Source organism: Ranitomeya variabilis, chromosome 4 (genome assembly GCF_051348905.1).
Source record: "Ranitomeya variabilis isolate aRanVar5 chromosome 4, aRanVar5.hap1, whole genome shotgun sequence".
Lineage (NCBI taxonomy): Eukaryota > Metazoa > Chordata > Amphibia > Anura > Dendrobatidae > Ranitomeya > Ranitomeya variabilis.
Genome location: NC_135235.1, coordinates 106555907 through 106578324, shown reverse-complemented (window position 1 = coordinate 106578324; position 22418 = coordinate 106555907).

Here is a 22418-nt window from a genome sequence, read left to right as displayed (position 1 = left end):
GAGACACACTGGGGCAGATTGCTGGAGACACACTGGGGCAGAATGCTGGAGACACACTGGGGCAGATTTCTGGAGACACACTGGGGCAGAATGCTGGACACACACTGGGGCAGATTGCTGGAGACACACTGGGGCAGATTGCTGGACACACACTGGGGCAGAATGCTGGACACACACTGGGGCAGAATGCTGGAGACATACTGGGGCAGAATGCTGGAGACACACTGGGGCAGAATGCTGGAGACACACTGGGGCAGATTGCTGGAGACACACTGGGGCAGAATGCTGGACACACACTGGGGCAGAATGCTGGAGACACACTGGGGCAGATTGCTGGAGACACACTGGGGCAGATTGCTGGAGACACACTGGGGCAGATTGCTGGAGACACACTGGGGCAGAATGCTGGAGACACACTGGGGCAGATTGCTGGACACACACTGGGGCAGAATGCTGGACACACACTGGGGCAGATTGCTGGAGACACACTGGGGCAGATTGCTGGAGACACACTGGGGCAGAATGCTGGAGACACACTGGGGCAGAATGCTGGAGACACACTGGGGCAGAATGCTGGAGACACACTGGGGCAGAATGCTGGAGACACACTGGGACAGAACGCTGGACAGACTGGGGGCAGAACGCTGGACAGACTGGGGGCAGAATGCTGGACAGACTGGGGGCAGAACGCTGGACAGACTGGGGGCAGAACACTGGACAGACTGGGGGCAGAACGCTGGACAGACTGGGGGCAGATTGTTGGGCACACGGGGGTAATATGCTGGACACACTGGGGCAGATTGCTGGACACACTGGGGCAGATTGCTGGACACACTGGGGCAGATTGCCGGACACACTGGGGCAGATTGCCAGACATACTGGGGCAGATTCCTGGACACACTGTCTGGGGGCAATGCTGGACATACTGGGACAGATTGCTGGACACTGGGGCAGATTGACGGACATACTGGGGCAGATTGCTGGATACACTGTCTGGAGGCAATGCTGGACACACTGGGGCAGATTGCTGGACACTGGGGCAATATGCTGGACATACTGGGGCAGGTTGCTGGACACACTGGGGGTAATATGCTGGACACACTGGGGTAGATTGCTGGACACACTGGGGGCAGGACTGGAGGCATGGGCAGAATGTAGATACAGGGCATGATTGGAGACACGGGGCAGAATGAAAGACATGGGGCAGGATTGGATCATGGGGCAGGATGGATACGATGGAGACAGATGAGGCAGGATGGGGAGATCATATGGGGTAGAATGGATACTCATGAGGGCAGGATGCGAGAACATATGGCTGGAGCCAGGAATGAGATAAACGGGGCCAGGGTGGGGAATATTATTACCATAGGGGCTAATTAAGGGATATTATTACTGCAGTGATGTATTTATTTTATTTTTTGAGCATACTGTTTTAATTGGGGGGGCGGTCCTGTTACTGTGTAGAGTGACACTATGTCGCCTTTTTTTCTTCATGTGGTGTAATGTAGAAGTTGTGAAAAATTAAGTAATGTGTTCTGCAAGTGGAGCTCGAGATAACTGTGTTATTTCCTGCAGAAATGAGTCCTGGCTGAAAGAAATGATGGCGGTCTGTGCTGGATGAAAGATGAAGGACTTCACCTAGAGACGTCACTGGTGAGTCAGTGTTACCTATACACTGACACTATACACTGTATACTATATACAGAGGTCCTGTGTACAATGTCACCAGTGATCACTGTATTACCTATACATTATATACAGAGCTCCTGTGTATAATGTCACCAGTGATCCCTGTATTACCTGTACACAGACACTGCATACTAAGTACAGATCTCCTGTGTATAATGTCACTTAGGCTGCCGTCACACATTCAGTATTTGGTCAGTATTTTACATCAGTATTTGTAATCACACGTAATTGCTCTATGTTTTTACAAAGACAAATCCCTTCAAAACGAAGGGTATATGTACCACCAAGCAAAACTTCCACATATAGTGGGATCTATGCAATAAAGCGATCTCCACTATGGTACTAATATAAAATAAATTTTATTGAACATAATGTTAAAAACACAAATAGGATAAAATTACTACATGTAAGAAAGGTACACAATCCAATAAAAGGGACTATACTGCCATGGGAGATTGCAAGATGGCTCAGGCTGAATGCAGTATATATACAATGAGAAATACCTATGCTATGATATGAGAGTCCATGGATAGAAAGCTGCCTCTATCAACGATACCTAGCTTAATAATATGGTGTCCTAAATCAGACCCCTCAAAAATACATGGCATATGCTAGAGGGACGCCGGGGTCATTGCAGCAGGCGAACAGTAAGGTAATATCCTTTTACTACCTCTAGCATATGCCATGTATTTTTGTGGGGTCTGATTTAGGACACCATATTATTAAGCTAGGTATCGTTGATAGAGGCAGCTTTCCATCTATGGACTCTCATATCATAGCATAGGTATTTCTCATTGTATATATACTGCATTCAGCCTGAGCCATCTTGCAATCTCCCATGGCAGTATAGTCCCTTTTATTGGATTGTGTACCTTTCTTACATGTAGTAATTTTATCCTATTTGTGTTTTTAACATTATGTTCAATAAAATTTATTTTATATTAGTACCATAGTGGAGATCGCTTTATTGCATAGATCCCACTATATGTGGAAATCAGTATTTGTAAGCCAAAACCAGGAGTGGGTGATAAATGCAGAAGTGGTGCACATGTTTCTATTATACTTTTCCTCAAATTGTTCCACTCCTGGTTTTGGCTTACAAATACTGATGTAAAATACTGACCAAATACTGCTAGTGTGACAGCAGCCTTATGGTGATAGTATTGTGTTTTTTTTTGTTTTTTTTATTTCTGATCAGTATTGTAGTATTCAGTCACTATGTGGTGGTAATATGTGGTCTGGAAATGGTGTTGTGGTATTTGTCCCTTGTATGTGCTATTTGGTCACCAAGTGGTGGTAATATGTGGTGTTGACACGGTGCGGTGGTATTTGTCCCTTGTATGTAGTATTATTCGGTCACTATGTGGTCTGGTCATGGTGTGGTGGTATTTCTTCCTGTATGTGGTATTATTGGTCTTGGTATAGTGGATTGTGTTGTGTATGGCAGTCATTTGTTCTCTCTGATATTAATTAGGAGAAGATTCTTTATTTCCATTAGAGTTTTAATGCTTTGTACACAGCGGCGGAGATGCACTTACAGGGGTTTCTGTTGTGAATTTGGATTCTGGGCTCCCCCGGTGGCTACTGGTGGAATTGAACTGGTGTCTTCATCTTCTCTGTTCACCTGTTCCCATCAAGATGTGGGAGTCGCTATATAACCTTGCTTCTCTGTTAGTTGCTTGCCGGTCAACAATGTTATCAGAAGCCTCTCTGTGCTTGTTCCTGCTCCTAGACAACTACTAGATAAGTTGGACTCTTGTCCATGTTTGTTTTTGCATTTTTGTTCCAGTTCACAGCTGTAGTTTCGTTACTGTGTCTGGAAAGCTCTTGTGAACAGGAATTGCCACTCTGGTGTTATGAGTTAAGGCCAGAGTCTTAAAGTAATTTCTGGATGGTGTTTTGATAGGGTTTTCAGCTGACCATGAAAGTGTCCTTTCTGTCTTCTGCTATGTAGTAAGTGGACCTCAAATTTGCTAAACCTATTTTCATACTACGTTTGTTATTTCATCTTAACTCACCGCCAATACATGTGGGGGGCCTCTGTCTCCTTTCGGGGTATTTCTCTAGAGGTGAGCTAGGACTAATATTTTCCTCTGCTAGCATTATTTAGTCCTCCGGCTGGTGCTGGGCATCTAGAATCAACGTAGGCATGCTACCCGGCCACTGCTAGTTGTGCGTTAGGTTTAGTTCATGGTCAGCTCAGTTCCCATCTTCCAAGAGCTAGTGCCTATATATGCTGATGCTATGTTCTCTTGCCATTGAGATCATGACAGTTTGACCGGCCCACTAAAGGGTTAAAATCCTTGGCTGAGAAAGGAGAGAAATAAGAAGTCTGCTGAAATTTTTTTTTTTTTTTTCTCTCCTAATCTTTGAATGGCTCTGTGTCCACCTGTTTGTAATGGATCTTCAGAGTGTAACTGCAGGTTTGAATAATCTCGCCACGAAGGTACAAAATTTGCAAGACTTTGTTTGTCATGCACCTGTATCTGAGCCGAGAATTCCTTTGCCGGAATTTTTCTCGGGGAATAGATCTGGGTTTCAGAATTTTCGAAATAATTGCAAATTATTTTTGTCCTTGAAATTTCGCTCTGCCGGAGACCCTGCACAGCAGGTCAGGATTGTGATTTCCTTGCTCCGGGGCGACCCTCAAGACTGGGCTTTTTCATTGACACCAGGGGATCCTGCGTTGCTCAATGTGGATGCGTTTTTTCTGGCCTTGGGGTTGCTTTATGACGAACCTCATTTAGAGCTTCAGGCAGAAAAAACTTTGATGTCCCTATCTCAGGGGCAAGATGAAGCGGAAATTTACTGCCAAAGATTCCGTAAATGGTCTGTGCTTACTCAGTGGAATGAGTGCGCCCTGGCGGCGACTTTCAGAGAGGGTCTCTCTGATGCCATTAAGGATGTTATGGTGGGGTTCCCTGTGCCTGCGGGTCTGAATGAGTCCATGACAATGGCTATTCAGATCGATAGGCGTTTGCGGGAGCGCAAACCAGTGCACCATCTGGCGGTGTCCACTGAGAAGTCGCCAGAGAGTATGCAGTGTGATAGAATTCTGTCCCGAAGCGAGCGGCAGAATTTTAGACGGAAAAATGGGTTGTGTTTCTATTGTGGTGATTCTACTCATGTTATATCAGCATGCTCTAAGCGCACTAAAAAGCTTGATAAATCTGTTTCCATTTGCACCTTACCGTCTAAGTTTATTCTATCTGTAACCCTGATTTGCTCTTTGTCATCTATTACCACGGACGCCTATGTCGACTCTGGCGCCGCTTTGAGTCTTATGGATTGGTCCTTTGCCAAACGCTGTGGGTATGATTTAGAGCCTTTGGAGACTTCTATTCCTCTGAAGGGGATTGACTCCACCCCATTGGCTAATAATAAACCACAATACTGGACACAAGTAACTATGCGTATTAATCCGGATCACCAGGAGATTATTCGCTTTCTGGTGCTGTATAATCTACATGATGATTTGGTGCTAGGATTGCCTTGGCTGCAATCTCACAACCCAGTCCTCGACTGGAGAGCTATGTCTGTGTTGAGCTGGGGATGTAAGGGGGCTCATGGGGATGTACCTATGGTTTCCATTTCATCATCTATTCCCTCTGAAATTCCTGAGTTCCTGTCTGACTATCGTGACGTCTTTGAAGAATCCAAGCTTGGTTCGTTACCTCCGCACCGAGAGTGCGATTGTGCCATAGATTTAATCCCGGGTAGTAAATACCCAAAGGGTCGTTTATTTAATCTGTCTGTGCCTGAACATGCTGCTATGCGAGAATATATAAAGGAGTCCTTGGAAAAGGGACATATTCGTCCATCGTCATCTCCCTTAGGAGCCGGTTTTTTCTTTGTGTCAAAAAAAGACGGCTCTTTGAGACCATGTATTGATTATCGGCTTTTGAATAAAATCACTGTTAAATACCAATACCCATTGCCGTTACTGACTGATTTGTTTGCTCGCATAAAGGGGGCCAAGTGGTTCTCTAAGATTGACCTTCGTGGGGCGTATAATTTGGTGCGAATCAGGCAGGGGGATGAGTGGAAAACCGCATTTAATACGCCCGAGGGCCACTTTGAGTATTTAGTGATGCCTTTTGGTCTTTCAAATGCTCCGTCAGTTTTCCAGTCCTTTATGCATGATATTTTTCGCGATTATTTGGATAAATTTATGATTGTGTATCTGGATGATATTCTGATTTTTTCGAATGACTGGGACTCTCATGTCCAACAAGTCAGGAGGGTTTTTCAGGTTTTGCGGTCTAATTCTTTGTGTGTGAAGGGTTCTAAGTGTGTTTTTGGGGTACAGAGGATTTCCTTTTTGGGATATATTTTTTCTCCCTCTTCCATTGAAATGGATCCTGTCAAGGTTCAAGCTATTTGTGATTGGACGCAGCCCTCTTCTCTTAAGAGTCTTCAGAAATTTTTGGGCTTTGCTAACTTTTATCGTCGATTTATTGCTGGTTTTTCGGATATTGCTAAGCCATTGACCGATTTGACTAAGAAGGGTGCTGATGTTGCTGATTGGTCCCCTGATGCTGTGGAGGCCTTTCGGGAGCTTAAGCGCCGTTTTTCCTCTGCCCCTGTGTTGCGTCAGCCTGATGTTGCTCTACCTTTTCAGGTTGAGGTCGACGCTTCTGAGATCGGAGCTGGGGCAGTGTTGTCGCAGAAAAGTTCTGACTGCTCCGTGATGAGGCCTTGTGCCTTCTTTTCCCGTAAATTTTCGCCCGCTGAGCGGAATTATGATGTTGGGAATCGGGAGCTTTTGGCCATGAAGTGGGCTTTTGAGGAGTGGCGCCATTGGCTGGAGGGGGCCAGACATCAGGTGGTGGTATTGACTGACCACAAAAATTTGATTTATCTTGAGACCGCCAGGCGCCTGAATCCTAGACAGGCGCGCTGGTCATTATTTTTCTCTCGGTTTAATTTTGTGGTGTCATACCTACCGGGTTCTAAGAATGTTAAGGCGGATGCCCTTTCTAGGAGTTTTGAGCCTGACTCGCCTGGTAACTCTGAGCCCACAGGTATCCTTAAGGATGGAGTGGTATTGTCAGCCGTTTCTCCAGACCTGCGGCGGGCCTTGCAGGAGTTTCAGGCGGATAGACCGGATCGTTGCCCACCTGATAAACTGTTTGTTCCTGATGATTGGACCAGTAGAGTCATCTCTGAGGTTCATTCTTCTGCGTTGGCAGGTCATCCTGGCATTTTTGGTACCAGGGATTTGGTGGCAAGGTCCTTCTGGTGGCCTTCCCTGTCACGAGATGTACGAGGCTTTGTGCAGTCTTGTGACGTTTGTGCTCGGGCCAAGCCTTGTTGTTCTCGGGCTAGTGGATTATTGTTGCCCTTGCCTATTCCTAAGAGGCCTTGGACGCACATCTCGATGGATTTTATTTCAGATCTGCCTGTTTCTCAGAAGATGTCTGTCATCTGGGTGGTGTGTGACCGTTTCTCTAAGATGGTCCATTTGGTTCCTCTGCCCAAGTTGCCTTCTTCTTCCGAGTTGGTTCCTCTGTTTTTTCAAAATGTTGTTCGTTTGCATGGTATTCCTGAGAATATCATTTCTGACAGAGGGACCCAATTCGTGTCTAGATTTTGGCGGGCATTCTGTGCTAGGATGGGCATAGATTTATCTTTTTCGTCCGCTTTCCATCCTCAGACGAATGGCCAGACCGAGCGGACTAATCAGACCCTGGAGACATATCTGAGGTGTTTTGTGTCTGCTGACCAGGATGATTGGGTTGCTTTTTTGCCATTGGCGGAGTTCGCTCTCAATAATCGGGCCAGCTCTGCCACTTTGGTGTCCCCGTTTTTCTGTAATTCGGGGTTTCATCCTCGATTTTCCTCTGGTCAGGTGGAATCTTCGGATTGTCCTGGAGTGGATGCTGTGGTGGAGAGATTGCATCAGATCTGGGGGCAGGTGGTGGACAATTTGAGGTTGTCCCAGGAGAAGACTCAGCTTTTTGCCAACCGCCACCGTCGTGTTGGTCCTCGGCTTTGTGTTGGGGATTTGGTGTGGTTGTCTTCTCGTTTTGTCCCTATGAGGGTCTCTTCTCCTAAGTTTAAGCCTCGGTTCATCGGCCCGTATAAGATATTGGAGATCCTTAACCCTGTTTCCTTCCGTTTGGACCTCCCTGCATCCTTTTCTATTCATAACGTTTTTCATCGGTCATTATTGCGCAGGTATGAGGTACCGGTTGTGCCTTCCGTTGAGCCTCCTGCTCCGGTGTTGGTTGAGGGTGAGTTGGAGTACGTTGTGGAGAAAATCTTAGACTCCCGTGTTTCCAGACGGAGACTCCAGTATCTGGTCAAGTGGAAGGGATACGGCCAGGAGGATAATTCTTGGGTGAATGCATCTGATGTTCATGCCTCTGATCTGGTTCGTGCCTTTCATAGGGCCCATCCTGATCGCCCTGGTGGTTCTGGTGAGGGTTCGGTGCCCCCTCCTTGAGGGGGGGGTACTGTTGTGAATTTGGATTCTGGGCTCCCCCGGTGGCTACTGGTGGAATTGAACTGGTGTCTTCATCTTCTCTGTTCACCTGTTCCCATCAAGATGTGGGAGTCGCTATATAACCTTGCTTCTCTGTTAGTTGCTTGCCGGTCAACAATGTTATCAGAAGCCTCTCTGTGCTTGTTCCTGCTCCTAGACAACTACTAGATAAGTTGGACTCTTGTCCATGTTTGTTTTTGCATTTTTGTTCCAGTTCACAGCTGTAGTTTCGTTACTGTGTCTGGAAAGCTCTTGTGAACAGGAATTGCCACTCTGGTGTTATGAGTTAAGGCCAGAGTCTTAAAGTAATTTCTGGATGGTGTTTTGATAGGGTTTTCAGCTGACCATGAAAGTGTCCTTTCTGTCTTCTGCTATGTAGTAAGTGGACCTCAAATTTGCTAAACCTATTTTCATACTACGTTTGTTATTTCATCTTAACTCACCGCCAATACATGTGGGGGGCCTCTGTCTCCTTTCGGGGTATTTCTCTAGAGGTGAGCTAGGACTAATATTTTCCTCTGCTAGCATTATTTAGTCCTCCGGCTGGTGCTGGGCATCTAGAATCAACGTAGGCATGCTACCCGGCCACTGCTAGTTGTGCGTTAGGTTTAGTTCATGGTCAGCTCAGTTCCCATCTTCCAAGAGCTAGTGCCTATATATGCTGATGCTATGTTCTCTTGCCATTGAGATCATGACAGGTTTCCTGTGGAAAAAAGTAATCACCTCTCCACAGGATAAGTGATAACATATTGATTGGTGGGGGTCTGACTGCTTGGACCCACTCAGCAAAATGTGGAACTTTTTATCCCCATTAGACTGGAGTGGCATGTCCGACTAGATCACTGATCCATTCATTCCCTCAGTGGCTGCACTTGTTTTTTTCTGGAAGCCCCAAAGAGAATGAATGGAGCTGCGGTCAGAAATCCCACCTGCCGCTGCATTTTAAAATAGTGATAAAAGTGTCCTGTCAGGGATAAAACTTCCCCAGTTTCTAATGGTCGGATCTAAGCGATCACCAATCCTGTGGAGCCCATGGATCAGTGATAACTTGTTTTACCAAGAACCACATTAATGTAAACTACCGTAATTATACATCCCAGTTATTGGGGCACACGGTAGATGTGCGGCAGCCGCCGGTGTTTTACAGCCGATGCTCCACTATAATGACAGATATTTGCATATAGCTGTAGGGTGGGCCCCTAGAGTCCATTCCTCTGGTGGGCCCCAGACACCCCAGTCCGACGCTGGACAAGACTGCTAACTTCACTCAACCCATGATAAATGTGGTATATTCCACTTCTTAATTTCATCTTCGATAGCTTTATATAGTCAATTTCATAGATCTTACATATATCATTAGCTAGTCTAATACCCAGATAGGAAATAGAGTGAGAATAGACATGATGTTGAAAGTTTACCACTGGGGTTATACGGTAAAGAACTTTGGACTTTGTCATGTTAACTTTAAGTCTAGATATAGTCAAGATGTAGCTTAAAATAGATCCAATGCACAATGAACAGGTTAGATAGAAATAGTAAAAGTAGCTAATAAATAACCTGCACAAATATCCATTTATAAGTCTTATCACCAATCTGGATTCCAGCAATGTCCGGATGATAATGGTTCTATATCTACTACTAACAGAGCTCCGAGGTAGAAGGGATAAAAGAATGGGAAAGGAGCTTAAATGGAAGCCATCATCTGAAAATCACCTATTGTTTAAATTAGCTTTATGTTTTACATGCATTTTTAAATACATTTTTGGATTTTTTTTCATATCACAATCTTTATATATATATAAAAAAGTAATCATTCAATTTTCACACTGGCCACTGGGGATTTTTTTAGACTCTTGCTTCCCATTTTTTCAAGAGTGGTTTTCAGTAGGCTTCTTATCATCAGAGGCAGGGTTACAATGACAACTATCACCTCTATACACAGCTAATAACAAAGAAGTCCCGAATCATAATAAGTGAAGTCACAGCTGACCCTGCTCCTCCTCCCTTCACAATGACCTTTGCACGTGCTCATTAGATGCTTTAATACAAAAGTTAGAGTTGTAGTCTGTTAAATGTGGCCAATTTACATATAGATTTCCTCAAACAGGAAATTAGAGTCTAAAAAAGCTCCAGTGACCACTGCGAGAATTTCAGATTTCTATTTTTTTTTTAATAAAGATTGTGATATGGGAAAAATAAACAAAAATTCACTGGATTTAAACATTAGGTTATGTTCTGATGAAAGCTTTCCTTTAACCCCTTAATGACCAGAGGTATTTCAGTTTTTGTGTTTTCTTATTTTGCTCCCCTTCTTCCAAGAGCCATATCTTTTTTTTATTTTTCAGTCAATATGGCCATGTGAGGGCTTGTTTTTATTGCGGGACGAGTTGCACTTTTGAGAAACAACATTGGTTTTAACATATCGTGTCAAGTGCGGTGAAAATGCAAAAAAAGTGCAATTCCACAGTTGTTTGTTTGTTTTTTTGTTTTTTTTTTAGTAAATGCTAAAACTGACCTGCATGGCAGTATTATTTAGGCACTATGTGACAGAAGAGTGTAGGCAATATCTGGAAGTATGATATGAACACTGGAATGAGATAATATTAAAGCACCACTCCAGCATTTTTTTTTATTGCAGCGCTAGAGTGGTGTGACTAATCTAAGTTCCTTGCCCCTATTTCAAATAAAGGACTTTATTCAGGGTGTTTTTTTATTTGCAATATGACTATGGAGTTAATAATGGGGACATCTTATATCTCTCCATTACTAACCACTGTACTCGATGTCAGCTGCCAATACAAAGATGACATCAACCCCAACCCTATTACCCACTTTCCATCGTACCAGGGCAAGTGGGGAGAGCAGAGACTAAGCGCCAGAATTAGTTCTTCTTATGGATGCATCTTTTCAGGGGTGGCTTAGAGCTGATATTTTATTCTTGGGGAGCCAATATCCATGGCCCCTTGATTGGCTATTAATATCAGCCTGCAGCTGTCTGCCTAGCCTTTGCTGGTTATAAATTATAGGTGGACCCTACAGCATTTTTTGGGGGGATCCTCCATTTTAACAGCCAGTAAAGGCTAAGTATACAGCTGTGAGCTGATATTAATAACCTGGGAAGCTACATTGGTATTACTCCCTTCCCAGGCTATAAACATCTGCCCCCAGCCTTCAGCTTTCCCTCTACTGGATTCCACGCCATTTTTTACAGAAATGTATTTATTAATTAAATACATATACAGTAAGCTGCACAAGCACTGCATTAATTATTTATGTGACTGACATCTTTATATCTATTCTATGTGTATATATCTACTTTATTCTATTCTGAATACACTGTAACTTTACTGTACACAGATGCTGAAATGTCGGGTTTTCAAGGAGATGGGTGAGTACAAATCATATGGCACACACATGGTCCTAGTGCCGTGCGATTTTTTTCTTGAACCCAGTGACTTGCATTGGCAATTGCAATCCGAAATTTGGATCCATTTGCAGCAGGCTGCGTTTTTTTTATCAGTCTGATCATAATCCGATCCGAGCTGATAAAAAAAAAATCACAGATGAGCACTGAATCATTGAATTACATTGATCCGAATGCAATCCGATTTTTTAATCTGATTACATTCGTCCAATTTCATCTCAAGTGCGAGCGAGTCCTTATAGCCTCCACTGAGTATTTCTCTGTCATGTGATCCCAGCAGAGATTTGATTGATATTTATGCATATGACATTGGATGATGTAGGACAGAGGTGTCAAACTGCATACCTTGAGGGCCGCAAACAGGTCATGTTTTCAAGATTTCCTTGTATTGCACATGTGATAATTTAATCACCTGCACAGAATGATTCCAGCACCTTGTGGAATGCTAAGGAAATCTTGAAAACACTCATGGTTTGCGGCCCTCGAGGAATGCAGTTTGACACCTCTGATGATGGAGGCATAAATCAAGCCTTAATGAGAAGGATTATGTGGAGATGACTGAATACATATGCCTGCTAAAGGAACATGCAGTGGATGATATTAAGTAATTTGCATCAAAGCAGGAGATTTTAATATTTTTGTTTCTAAGGTACATTTATTATTACTGCTACACCAGGGTTTGTCCCCATTTCATGGTGGTAGTGTTCTAGGAGAGGGGAAACGGCTGACAGATTCTTTTTCAGTTGTGATGAACTTTCTCATAGTGGCCACTAGATGTCACTAAAGAGCTTACGTGACGTTAGCACAAGTATTAACGCACTGTGTATTCTCTCATCTCAGGTGTAATAATGAAGGTGTCTAGGCTTATGGCATTCATGACCTATCTACAGGATAGGTAATCAACAGCAGATCGGGGGTTCCAATGTCCAGCGCCCCCAACGATTAGCTGTTTTTTGCGCCAGATCTGTTCACAATGTATTGGCTGTTCCCCAGTACTGAAATATCCATGACCAGCCAATATGCATCGAACAGGACCATGCTGTTCGCTCCATTCACTGTTTACATCTGGCAGCCACCAGAGCTGAACACAGCTAAATTGGTGGGGGTGCTGTATATTGATCCTGAAAAACCTGTCCAATGTGTACACAGAGTCTTTTTTGCAATTTTTAGAGCACAGCCTCCAAGTTTTTGAGGAGGATTTGGAGAGTTACGGCACAGTTTCTGCTCCAATACCACCTCAAGAAAATTCTGTGTGCACATATCTGAAGTGAAATTTCACATTTGACAATCATTGGCTGTATACATTTAAAAAAACAAAAACAAAAACAGAAAAACTAGCAACCTAGTAAGACATATGCAAATCAATATAGGGAAAAAACTCTGGTAAAAAAAAACAACACAATATAATTTGTAGTTAATCACTTAATAACCACACCATTGCTCCAATTCCCCTGCCACTGGAAACATGCAAAGTGTGGAGGGCCTTCTATGAGGGAGATGAAGCTTGAGCATTAGACCACATGCACATGTTCAGTATTTGGTGAGGTTTTTACCTCAGTATTTGAAATATTAAGCAATAAAGGCCCTTGTTTCTGTCTTTAACATGGCATCTCCTCAGTATTAGGCCGGGGTCACACTTGCGACTGTAATGTGAGAAACTTGCATGAGTCTCTCGCATCAATACCCGGCACTGCCGCCGACACTCGGGAACGGAACGTTCAGCTTCATAGACATACATGCAGCCACACACTCCGGTCCCGAGTGCCGGCGGCAGTTCCTGGTATTGATGAGAGAGACTCGTGCAATTTTCTCGCATTGCACATGCAAGTGTGACACCGACCTTACTAACACATCCAGCCTAGAGGATACTATTAAAAATTAACTTTTAATTAAATGATAGCTAAAAATTTGAGCTGAGCAGCAAGAGCCCAAATCAATACCTCACTCTGCCCTGTCGTGCCTTCTGCAGTTGCTCCTGCTCTAACCCTAATTGGGAGGCACCAGCAGAGTGTTGTTACCCAGAGGACACGACAGGGCAGAGTGAGGGATGCTTCTACCCGTATGAACGTGACTCAGATACGATAGCTAGCATTCTTTCTAAAGGATAGGACATTTTTTTGTGGTTTGTAGTATATTGATAGTAGGTGTTAAGTTTGGATTTGGGCTGTTGCTGCTCTACTGAAGTTTTAAGCTATGATTTAATTAAAAGTTAATTTGTAATAGTATCCTCTAGACTGAATGTCTCAGTATTTGTAAGCCAAAACCAGAAGTGGGAGAAAAATACAGATGTGGTGATGTGTTTCTATTGGACTTTTCCTCTGATTGTTCCACTCCTGGTTTTGGCTTACAAATACTGAGGTAAAATACTGACCAAATACTGAAAGTAAATGTGGCCTTAGGGTTGATGTGAACCGAGTCACAGTATCTAATCCATCGGCCATGTCAGTAAGCCATGGCTGCTGGAAGGGAAGCCTGAAAATCCCTTAGAGCAGATACAAATTACTGACTTGGCCAATTGACAACCGCATACATACTTCCAAAATATAGTACTTTCTTGAAACAGAGCGGTCAAAAGATCATGACGTCTGGCTACATGTGCATGTGCACTGGATGGATCTGCTTTGCCTTCCAGTTAGCTGTGCAATTTTCCCTTGTTCTGGTGTTGCAAGGGTTAAGCTGTGCAGCTTTCCCTTGCTCTGTTGTTGCAAGGGTTAAAGAGTTGTTTATCTCCTTGAGCTCATGGTCCTGAGTTATCTCAGCTGTTCTGAGTTCTCCACTCCCCTCTGGTATAAATACTCACCTCTTAACTTGAGTAGTTGCCAGTGATAGTTTGCTATGACCTGGTTTGGAGCTGGAGTTGTGAGTTGTGTGAAGAGAGATCATCTAGTTTGTTTTAGTGTCTTCCTTTACGTTATCTCCTATTTGGTTTGCCTCACCTTACCTTTATACTTTTATTTAGTTTGGGTGCGTGTTGAGAGATTGTCGTTTCTTTTCCCCTTGTCTGTTTCCTTTTCATGTCTTTATCTCAGAGCAGGACAAGTGCTCCTGCTGCCCCATGCACTAGCCAGGGCCGTGCTTAGGGATAGACAGAGATAAGAACCCATGTACCACATGGAGTGAATCAACCAGTCTAGAAATGTCAGGGAGCACAGGGCTGTGCAGGGCAAGTTTCAGGGGTTGCCCTTCCTATCTCTCCCTAGTGGCAGTGTTTCCCTTCCTAACCATCTCGCTGCGCATCATGTGGCTCCTTGGTGGAGCATGACAATAACTTACCGTCTACTTCTCCAGCTGTTCACCCTGCCTCTGGTCTATATTGCAGTGGTTGTTTCACATCAACAGCCAAATATTGGGCTTAGTGATCCTGTCAATGCAGATAACATGAGCCGCTGAGCCCAATGATTGGCTGCAGCACTGATGACTTGACAGCACTGCTCCAACCTGACGAACCTGGAGAGGATCTGCAAGGAAAAAATGGCAGACGATCCCCAAACCCAGGTGTGAAAAATGTGTTGCATCACTCCCAAGAAGACTCATGGCTGTACTAGCTCAAAAGGGTGCTTCTACTCAATACTGAGCAAACAGTCTGAATACGTATGACCATGTGATATTTCAGATTTTCTTTTTTAATAAATTTGCAAAGATTTTTACATTTGTTTTTTTCAGTCAAGATGGGAGCGCAGAGTGTAGATTAATGAGAAAAAATGAACTTTTTGAATTTACCAAATGGCTGCAATGAAACAAAGAGTGAAAAATGTAAAGGGGTCTGAATACTTTCCGTACCCATTGTATGACTTATTGATGTTAACACCTTTTTTCCACTCACTGTACAGAATAACGTGTTGTTTGTTTTTCTATGGGTTGATACTATTATACATTCCTAAATATATATGTTATTTTTGTCACTACCACTTTTTTCATAGAAAAACTTATTTTCAGTGGTTGCAAATTTAATAACTTTTTTCATTTTTCTGTCGATGAATGTGTATGACACCTTGTTTTCAGCTGGATGAGTCATATTTGTTAAGTTAACTATTTAGGGGTAAATTTACATAATTGATTTCCACACGCTGTGTAAATTGATTGGTGGTGAGGGCTTGAAATCCACAGCATGACCTCAATGAAAAAAACGTAATTGCTTCCTGTGGACAACAAGCCCAAAGTAATTGTAAAACAGATATGTTAGAGTACACAAAATCACAAAAATGGTGCTTGACTGTATGAGAAAAGGATCCTGTTTAGTGGGGTACACCCATTGACGCTCCATCATGGACATATACGTCATGCAGCGAGTCAGGGTTTGTACTGTGAGCTTAGAGGCTGAGTACACTTCACACTGCGCAGCCAGCATCTGTCTTTAAGACTTGGGCCGATAACTGTCAGCGTTTGATCTGATTGTGATCTGATTCTCTCGCATGTGCAGGTGCGGAGAAGATGGAGAACTCAATTTCTCCTTCTTCTCCATTGTCTGTGTCCTCTGTAATTGTATTGCACGCCGATGACATCCGAGTGCAGTCCGATGTTTAACATTTACCCATATACTTGTTTCGGTGAGTGCAATCCGAATATTGGAGCCACTCGATTGTTTTTTCATGATGAAACAGCATGAGAAAATAATCGCATGATCTGCGCTACCCCATAGTATAACGCTGGGCCGAGTGCTATGCGATAAAAAGAAGCTTTAGGACAAAATACTCCAGCAACTCTTGAAGTGTCTTCCTTTCAAAACCATGCAAGGGATTGCACATGTCTAAAAGACATTGCGTGCATATGCCCTTGAATGTCTTTGTCACTCACTTACAGCAGCATTTTAGTGCCATAGTCAGGCCCGGGTGTTTGTCTGAGCACCTATTGGCCCTCCAATGCTGAAATTGTGTGGAGCTGATGGGTTGGCATTGCATCCAGGGACCTGCTGAAAGCCCAAGTCACTGCCATATTTGTTCTCCTGTGAAGTCCAGCCACAGGCTGGGCTTCATAAGAGAACGTGATTATTACTACTGTATAAACAGCAATATTAAAAAAAAATGTTGTATAATGTACAAGCGATTGCAGCTTTGCAACCCCTACAGTGACAGAAAAAAGAAAGAGAAAAATAACTGAAAAGGTTTTTTAAAATGTTTAAAAAATATAAAATTTGAAATCATCTCTTTGTTCAATAGTGAAAAATAAAGAAGGGTAAAAAATAAAAAAAAACGTTTGGTATTGCCGTGTTCGTAAAAATCCATTCCATCAACATATAAAATGTTTAACCCCTGCAGAAAATGTAAAGAAAAAACATCAAAACACCAAAATTGCGGCTATTTTGTCGTCTTATCACTCACAAAAATGCAATAAAAAGCAATCAGTATATACCCCAAAATAAAATAATTAAAATCAGCACACTGCGCAAAAAAAAACAAGTCTTAATACAAATTTATCAACGGAAAGATAAAAATGTTCTTATGGGTCTTGCAAAATGGCATTGAAAAACAGTAAGAAAAAACCCTACACATGTTTGGTTTGGCCGTAATCACATCGACTTAGAGAATTATGTTTTCAGGTTATTTTACTAAAAATTAAATACTGCATCCAAAAATGAAGGAGTTACATTGTTTCCACCATTTTAACGCATTTGGAAACATTTTTTCTCCTGTTTTTCACTATATTATAAGATAAAGTAAATGGTGGAAAAATGAACACTTGTCCCGCAAAAAAAACAGTCCTGATTTCTATGTTCATGGAAAAATTTAACCCCTTCAACCCAAAGCCTGTTTTCAATTTCCTGACCAGGCCATTTTTTTCAATTCTGACCACTGTCACTTTATGAGGTTATAACTCTGAAATGCTTCAACGGATCCCGGTGATTCTGAGACCGTTTTCTCATGACATATTGTACTTTATGTTACTGGTAAAAAATTTTAGATATGAATAACGTTTATTTGTGAAAGAAATGGAAATTTGGCAAAAATTTAGAAAACTTTGCAATTTTCAAGCTTTTAGCTTTTATGCCCTTAAATCAGAGAGATATGTCACACAAAATAGTTAATACATAACATTTCCAACATGTCTACTTTATATCAGCACAATTTTGGAAACATAATTTTTTTTTGTTAGGAAGTTATAAGGGTTAAAAGTTGACCAGCGATTTCCCATTTTTACAACAAAATTTGCAAAACCATTTTTTTAGGGACCACCTCACACTTGAAGTGACTTTCAGGGGCCTATATGACAGAAAATGCCCAAAAGTGACACCATTCTAAAAACTGCACCCCTCAAGGTACTCAAAACCACATTCAAGAAGTTTATTAACCCTTCAGGTGCTTCACATGTATTTTGGAAATGTTTTTTAAAAAATGAACATTTAACTTTTTTTTCACAAAAAAAGTAATTCAGATCCAATTTGTTTTATTTTATTAAGGGTAACAGCAGAAATTGGACCCCAAAAGTTGCTGTACAATTTGTGCTGAGTACGCTGTTACCCCATAATTGCAGGTAAACCACTGTTTGGGCACATGGCAGAACTTGGAAGGGAAGGAGCACCATTTGACTTTTCAATGCAAAATTGGCTGGAATTGAGATTGGACGCCATGTTGCGTTTGGAGAGCCCCTCATGTGCCTAAACAGTGGAAACCTCCCACAAGTGACACCATTTTGGAAAGTAGACCCCCTAAGGAACTTATCTAGATGTGTGGTGAACACTTTGAACCCCCAAGTGCTTCACAGAAGTTTTAGAATGTAGAGCCGTAAAAATAAAAAATCATATTTTTTTCACAAAAATTATTTTTCGCCCCCAATTTTTTATTTTCCCAAGGGTAACAGGAGAAATTGGACCCCAAAAGTTGTTGTGCAATTTGTCCTGAGTATGCTGACACCCCATATGTAGGGGTAAACCACTGTTTGGGCACATGGCAGAGCTCAAAAGGGAAGCAGCCCCATTTGAATTTTCAATGCAAAATTGGCTGGAATTGAGATCAGATGCCATGTCGCGTTTGGAGAGTCCCTGATGTGCCTAAACATAGTAACATAGTAACATAGTTATTAAGGTTGAAGGAAGACTATAAGTCCATCTACTTCAACCCATAGCCTAACCTAACATGCCCTAACATGTTGATCCAGAGGAAGGCAAAAAAAAAACCATGTGGCAAAGAGTAAGCTCCACATTGGGGAAAAAAATTCCTTCCCGACTCCACATACAGCAATCAGACTAGTTCCCTGGATCAACGCCCTATCAAGGAATAATAATAATAATAATTTTTATTTATATAGCGCCAACATATTCCGCAGCGCTTTACAACTTATAGAGGGGACTTGTACAGACAATAGACATTACAGTATAACAGAAATGACAGTCCAAAACAGATACCAGGAGGAATGAGGGCCCTGCTCGCAAGCTTACAACCTATGAGGAAAAGGGGAGACACGAGAGGTGGATGGTAACAATTGCTTTAGTTATTTGGACCAGCCATAGTGTAAGGCTCGGGTGTTCATGTAAAGCTGCATGAACCAGTTAACAGCCTAAGTATGTAGCAGTACAGACACAGAGTGCTATTAACTGCATAAAGTGTATGCGAACATGATGCGAGGAACCTGATTGTGTTTTTTTTTTGTTTTGTTTTTTGTTTTTATTTTTTTTTAATAGGCCACACAGGGATAGTTAGGTTAATGCGTTGAGGCGGTAGGCCAGTCTGAACAATATATAATATATATATGAACAAATATAATCGTTCTCTTGTTTCTACAAGATTGGGGAGTCCACCACTCCTCTTTGGAGGAGCTGTTCCATCCAGCATGTCCACATGGATATTTTCTCTCTGAACCCTGCTTATATAGGTACTATACAGATGATCAGGTTTTTAAATACATCAGATAGGGATTATATACATTAGATAGGACTGCTCTATTATGGGTATACCTTGTCGATTGGTGGAGCAGCTTAATATACATTTTTTTGCAAAAAAACGTATTAACTAAATACTCTGTATTTTCATTTTTTGACTAGCACTTGCTTATTTACTGTGACTTTTTTACAACAGAGTATTTTTGACCTCGCTGTGCTCTTTTTGTGTCTTCAAGTTTCTTGGTGGTGTGAACAGGTTTCTACAGACTTGTTCACTGTGCAAGTAGCCCATGTGTTTTTGGTTCTATAATCGTTGTCTTGTTTCTACAAGATTGGGGAGTCCACCACTCCTCTTTCGGCCATTTGCATTGAAGATGTTCCATCCAGCATGTCCACATGGATATTTTCTCTCTGAACCCTGCTTATACAGGTACTATACAGATGATCAGATTTTTAAATACATCAGATAGGGATTATATACATTAGATAGGACTTGTTGTGAATTCTGCTCTTGGGCTCCCGCCGGTGGTTATAAGTGGTAGCGCTGCTGTCTCTGGATCGCAGTATTCATCAGGTGTGTCCACTTTTTGCAATTCTGACTGGGCTATTTAGTCTTGCTTGACCCTTTAGTCAGTGCCAGTTGTCCATTGTTCCTGGAGGATTCACATCCCTGCCTGGCCTCTCCTGCTTTGCTGTTCATTTCAACAAAGATAAGTTCTGGCCTTGATTTTTTGCTGTCCACATGCTGTGGGCCTTATTGTTCAGTTCTTTTCCATGTTTTTGTCTTGTCCAGCTTGGTCTGTATAAGGATTTGTTTAGCCAAGCTGGTATCTCTGGAGATGCAGATATACCCTCCATATCTTTAGTTAGATGTGGAGATTTTGTATTTTCTGTGGTGGATATTTTCTAGTGTTTTAATACTGACCGCATAGTACTCTGTCCTATCCTTTCTATTTAGCTAGAAGTGGCCTCCTTTGCTAAATTCTGATTTCAGTCTGTGTATGTTTTTTCCCTCTCCTCTCACAGTCAATATTTGTGGGGGGCTGTCTATCCTTTGGGAATTTTCTCTGAGGCAAGATAGTTTTCCCTTTTCTATCTCTAGGGGTAATTAGTCCTCCGGCTGTGTCGAGATGTCTAGGGAGTGAAAGGTACATTCCACGGCTACTTCTAGTTGCGGTGTTAAGTTCAGGGTCTGCGGTCAGCACAGGTACCACCTTCTCCAGAGTACGTCTCATGCTGCTCTTAGGCCACCAGATCATAACAAGGACTGCTCTATTATGGGTATACCTTGTCGATTGGTGGAGCAGCTTAATATACATTTTTTTGCAAAAAAACGTATTAACTAAATACCCTGTATTTTCATTTTTTGACTAGCACTTGCTTATTTACTGTGACTTTTTTACAACAGAGTATTTTTGACCTCGCTGTGCTCTTTTTGTGTCTTCAAGTTTCTTGGTAGTGTGAACAGGTTTCTACAGACTTGTTCACTGTGCAAGTAGCCCATGTGTTTTTGGTTCTATAATCGTTCTCTTGGTTCTACAAGATTGGGGATTCCACCACTCCTCTTTGGGCCATTTGCATTGAAGCTGTTCCATCCAGCATGTCCACATGGATATTTTCTCTCTGAACCCTGTTTATACAGGTACTATACAGATGATCAGGTTTTTAAATACATCAGATAGGGATTATATACATTAGATAGGACTGCTCTATTATGGGTATACCTTGTCGATTGGTGGAGCAGCTTAATATACACATTTTTTTGCAAAAAAACGTATTAACCAAATACCCTGTATTTTCATTTTTTGACTAGCACTTGCTTATTTACTGTGACTTTTTTTACAACAGAGTATTTTTGACCTCGCTGTGCTCTTTTTGTGTCTTCAAGTTTCTTGGTGGTGTGAACAGGTTTCTACAGACTTGTTCACTGTGCAAGTAGCCCATGTGTTTTTGGTTCTATGAACCAGTTAACAGCCTAAGTATGTAGCAGTACAGACACAGAGTGCTATTAACTGCATAAAGTGTATGCGAACATGATGCGAGGAACCTGATTATGTATTTTTTTTGTTTTCTTTTGTTTTTTTATTTTTTTTTAATAGGCCACACAGGGATAGTTAGGTTAATGCGTTGAGGCAGTAGGCCAGTCTGAACAAATGCGTTTTTAGGGCACGCTTAAAACTGTGGGGATTGGGGATTAATCGTATTAACCTGGGTAGTGCATTCCAAAGAATCGGCGCAGCACGTGTAAAGTCTTGGAGACGGGAATGGGAGGTTCTGATTATTGTGGACGCTAGCCTGAGGTCATTAGCGGAGTGGAGGGCACGGGTAGGGTGGTAGACTGAGACCAGAGAGGAGATGTAGGGTGGTGCTAAGCCATGGAGTGCTTTGTGAATGAGGGTAGTAGTTTTGTACTGGATTCTGGAGTGGATGGGTAGCCAGTGTAATGACTGCCACAAGGTAGAGGCATCGGTGTAACAGTTGGTGAGGAATATGATCCTGGCAGCAGCATTCAGGACAGATTGGAGCGGGGAGAGTTTGGTAAGAGGGAGGCCGATTAGTAGAGAGTTACAATAGTCCAGATGAGAATGAATAAGTGAGAGAGTAAGAGTTTTTGCAGAGTTGAAAGTAAGAAAAGGGCGAATTCTAGAAATGTTTTTGAGATGCAGATAAGAAGAGCGAGCCAATGATCGGATGTGGGGGGTGAATGAAAGCTCGGAATCAAGGATGACCCCAAGGCAGCGGGCATGTTGCTTTGGAGTAATGATGGAACCGCACACGGAGATGGCAATGTCAGGCAAAGGTAAGTTAGTAGAGGGAGAGAACACGAGGAGTTCAGTTTTTGACAGGTTCAGTTTCAGATAGAGGGAGGACATGATGTTAGAGACAGCGGTAAGACAATCACTGGTGTTTTCTAAGAAGGTTTTATGAGCTGGTGGTTTAGGAGCAACATGGGACGTGCTCTGGAGGAGGTGGTACCTGTACTGACCGCAGTTCCTGAGCTTAAC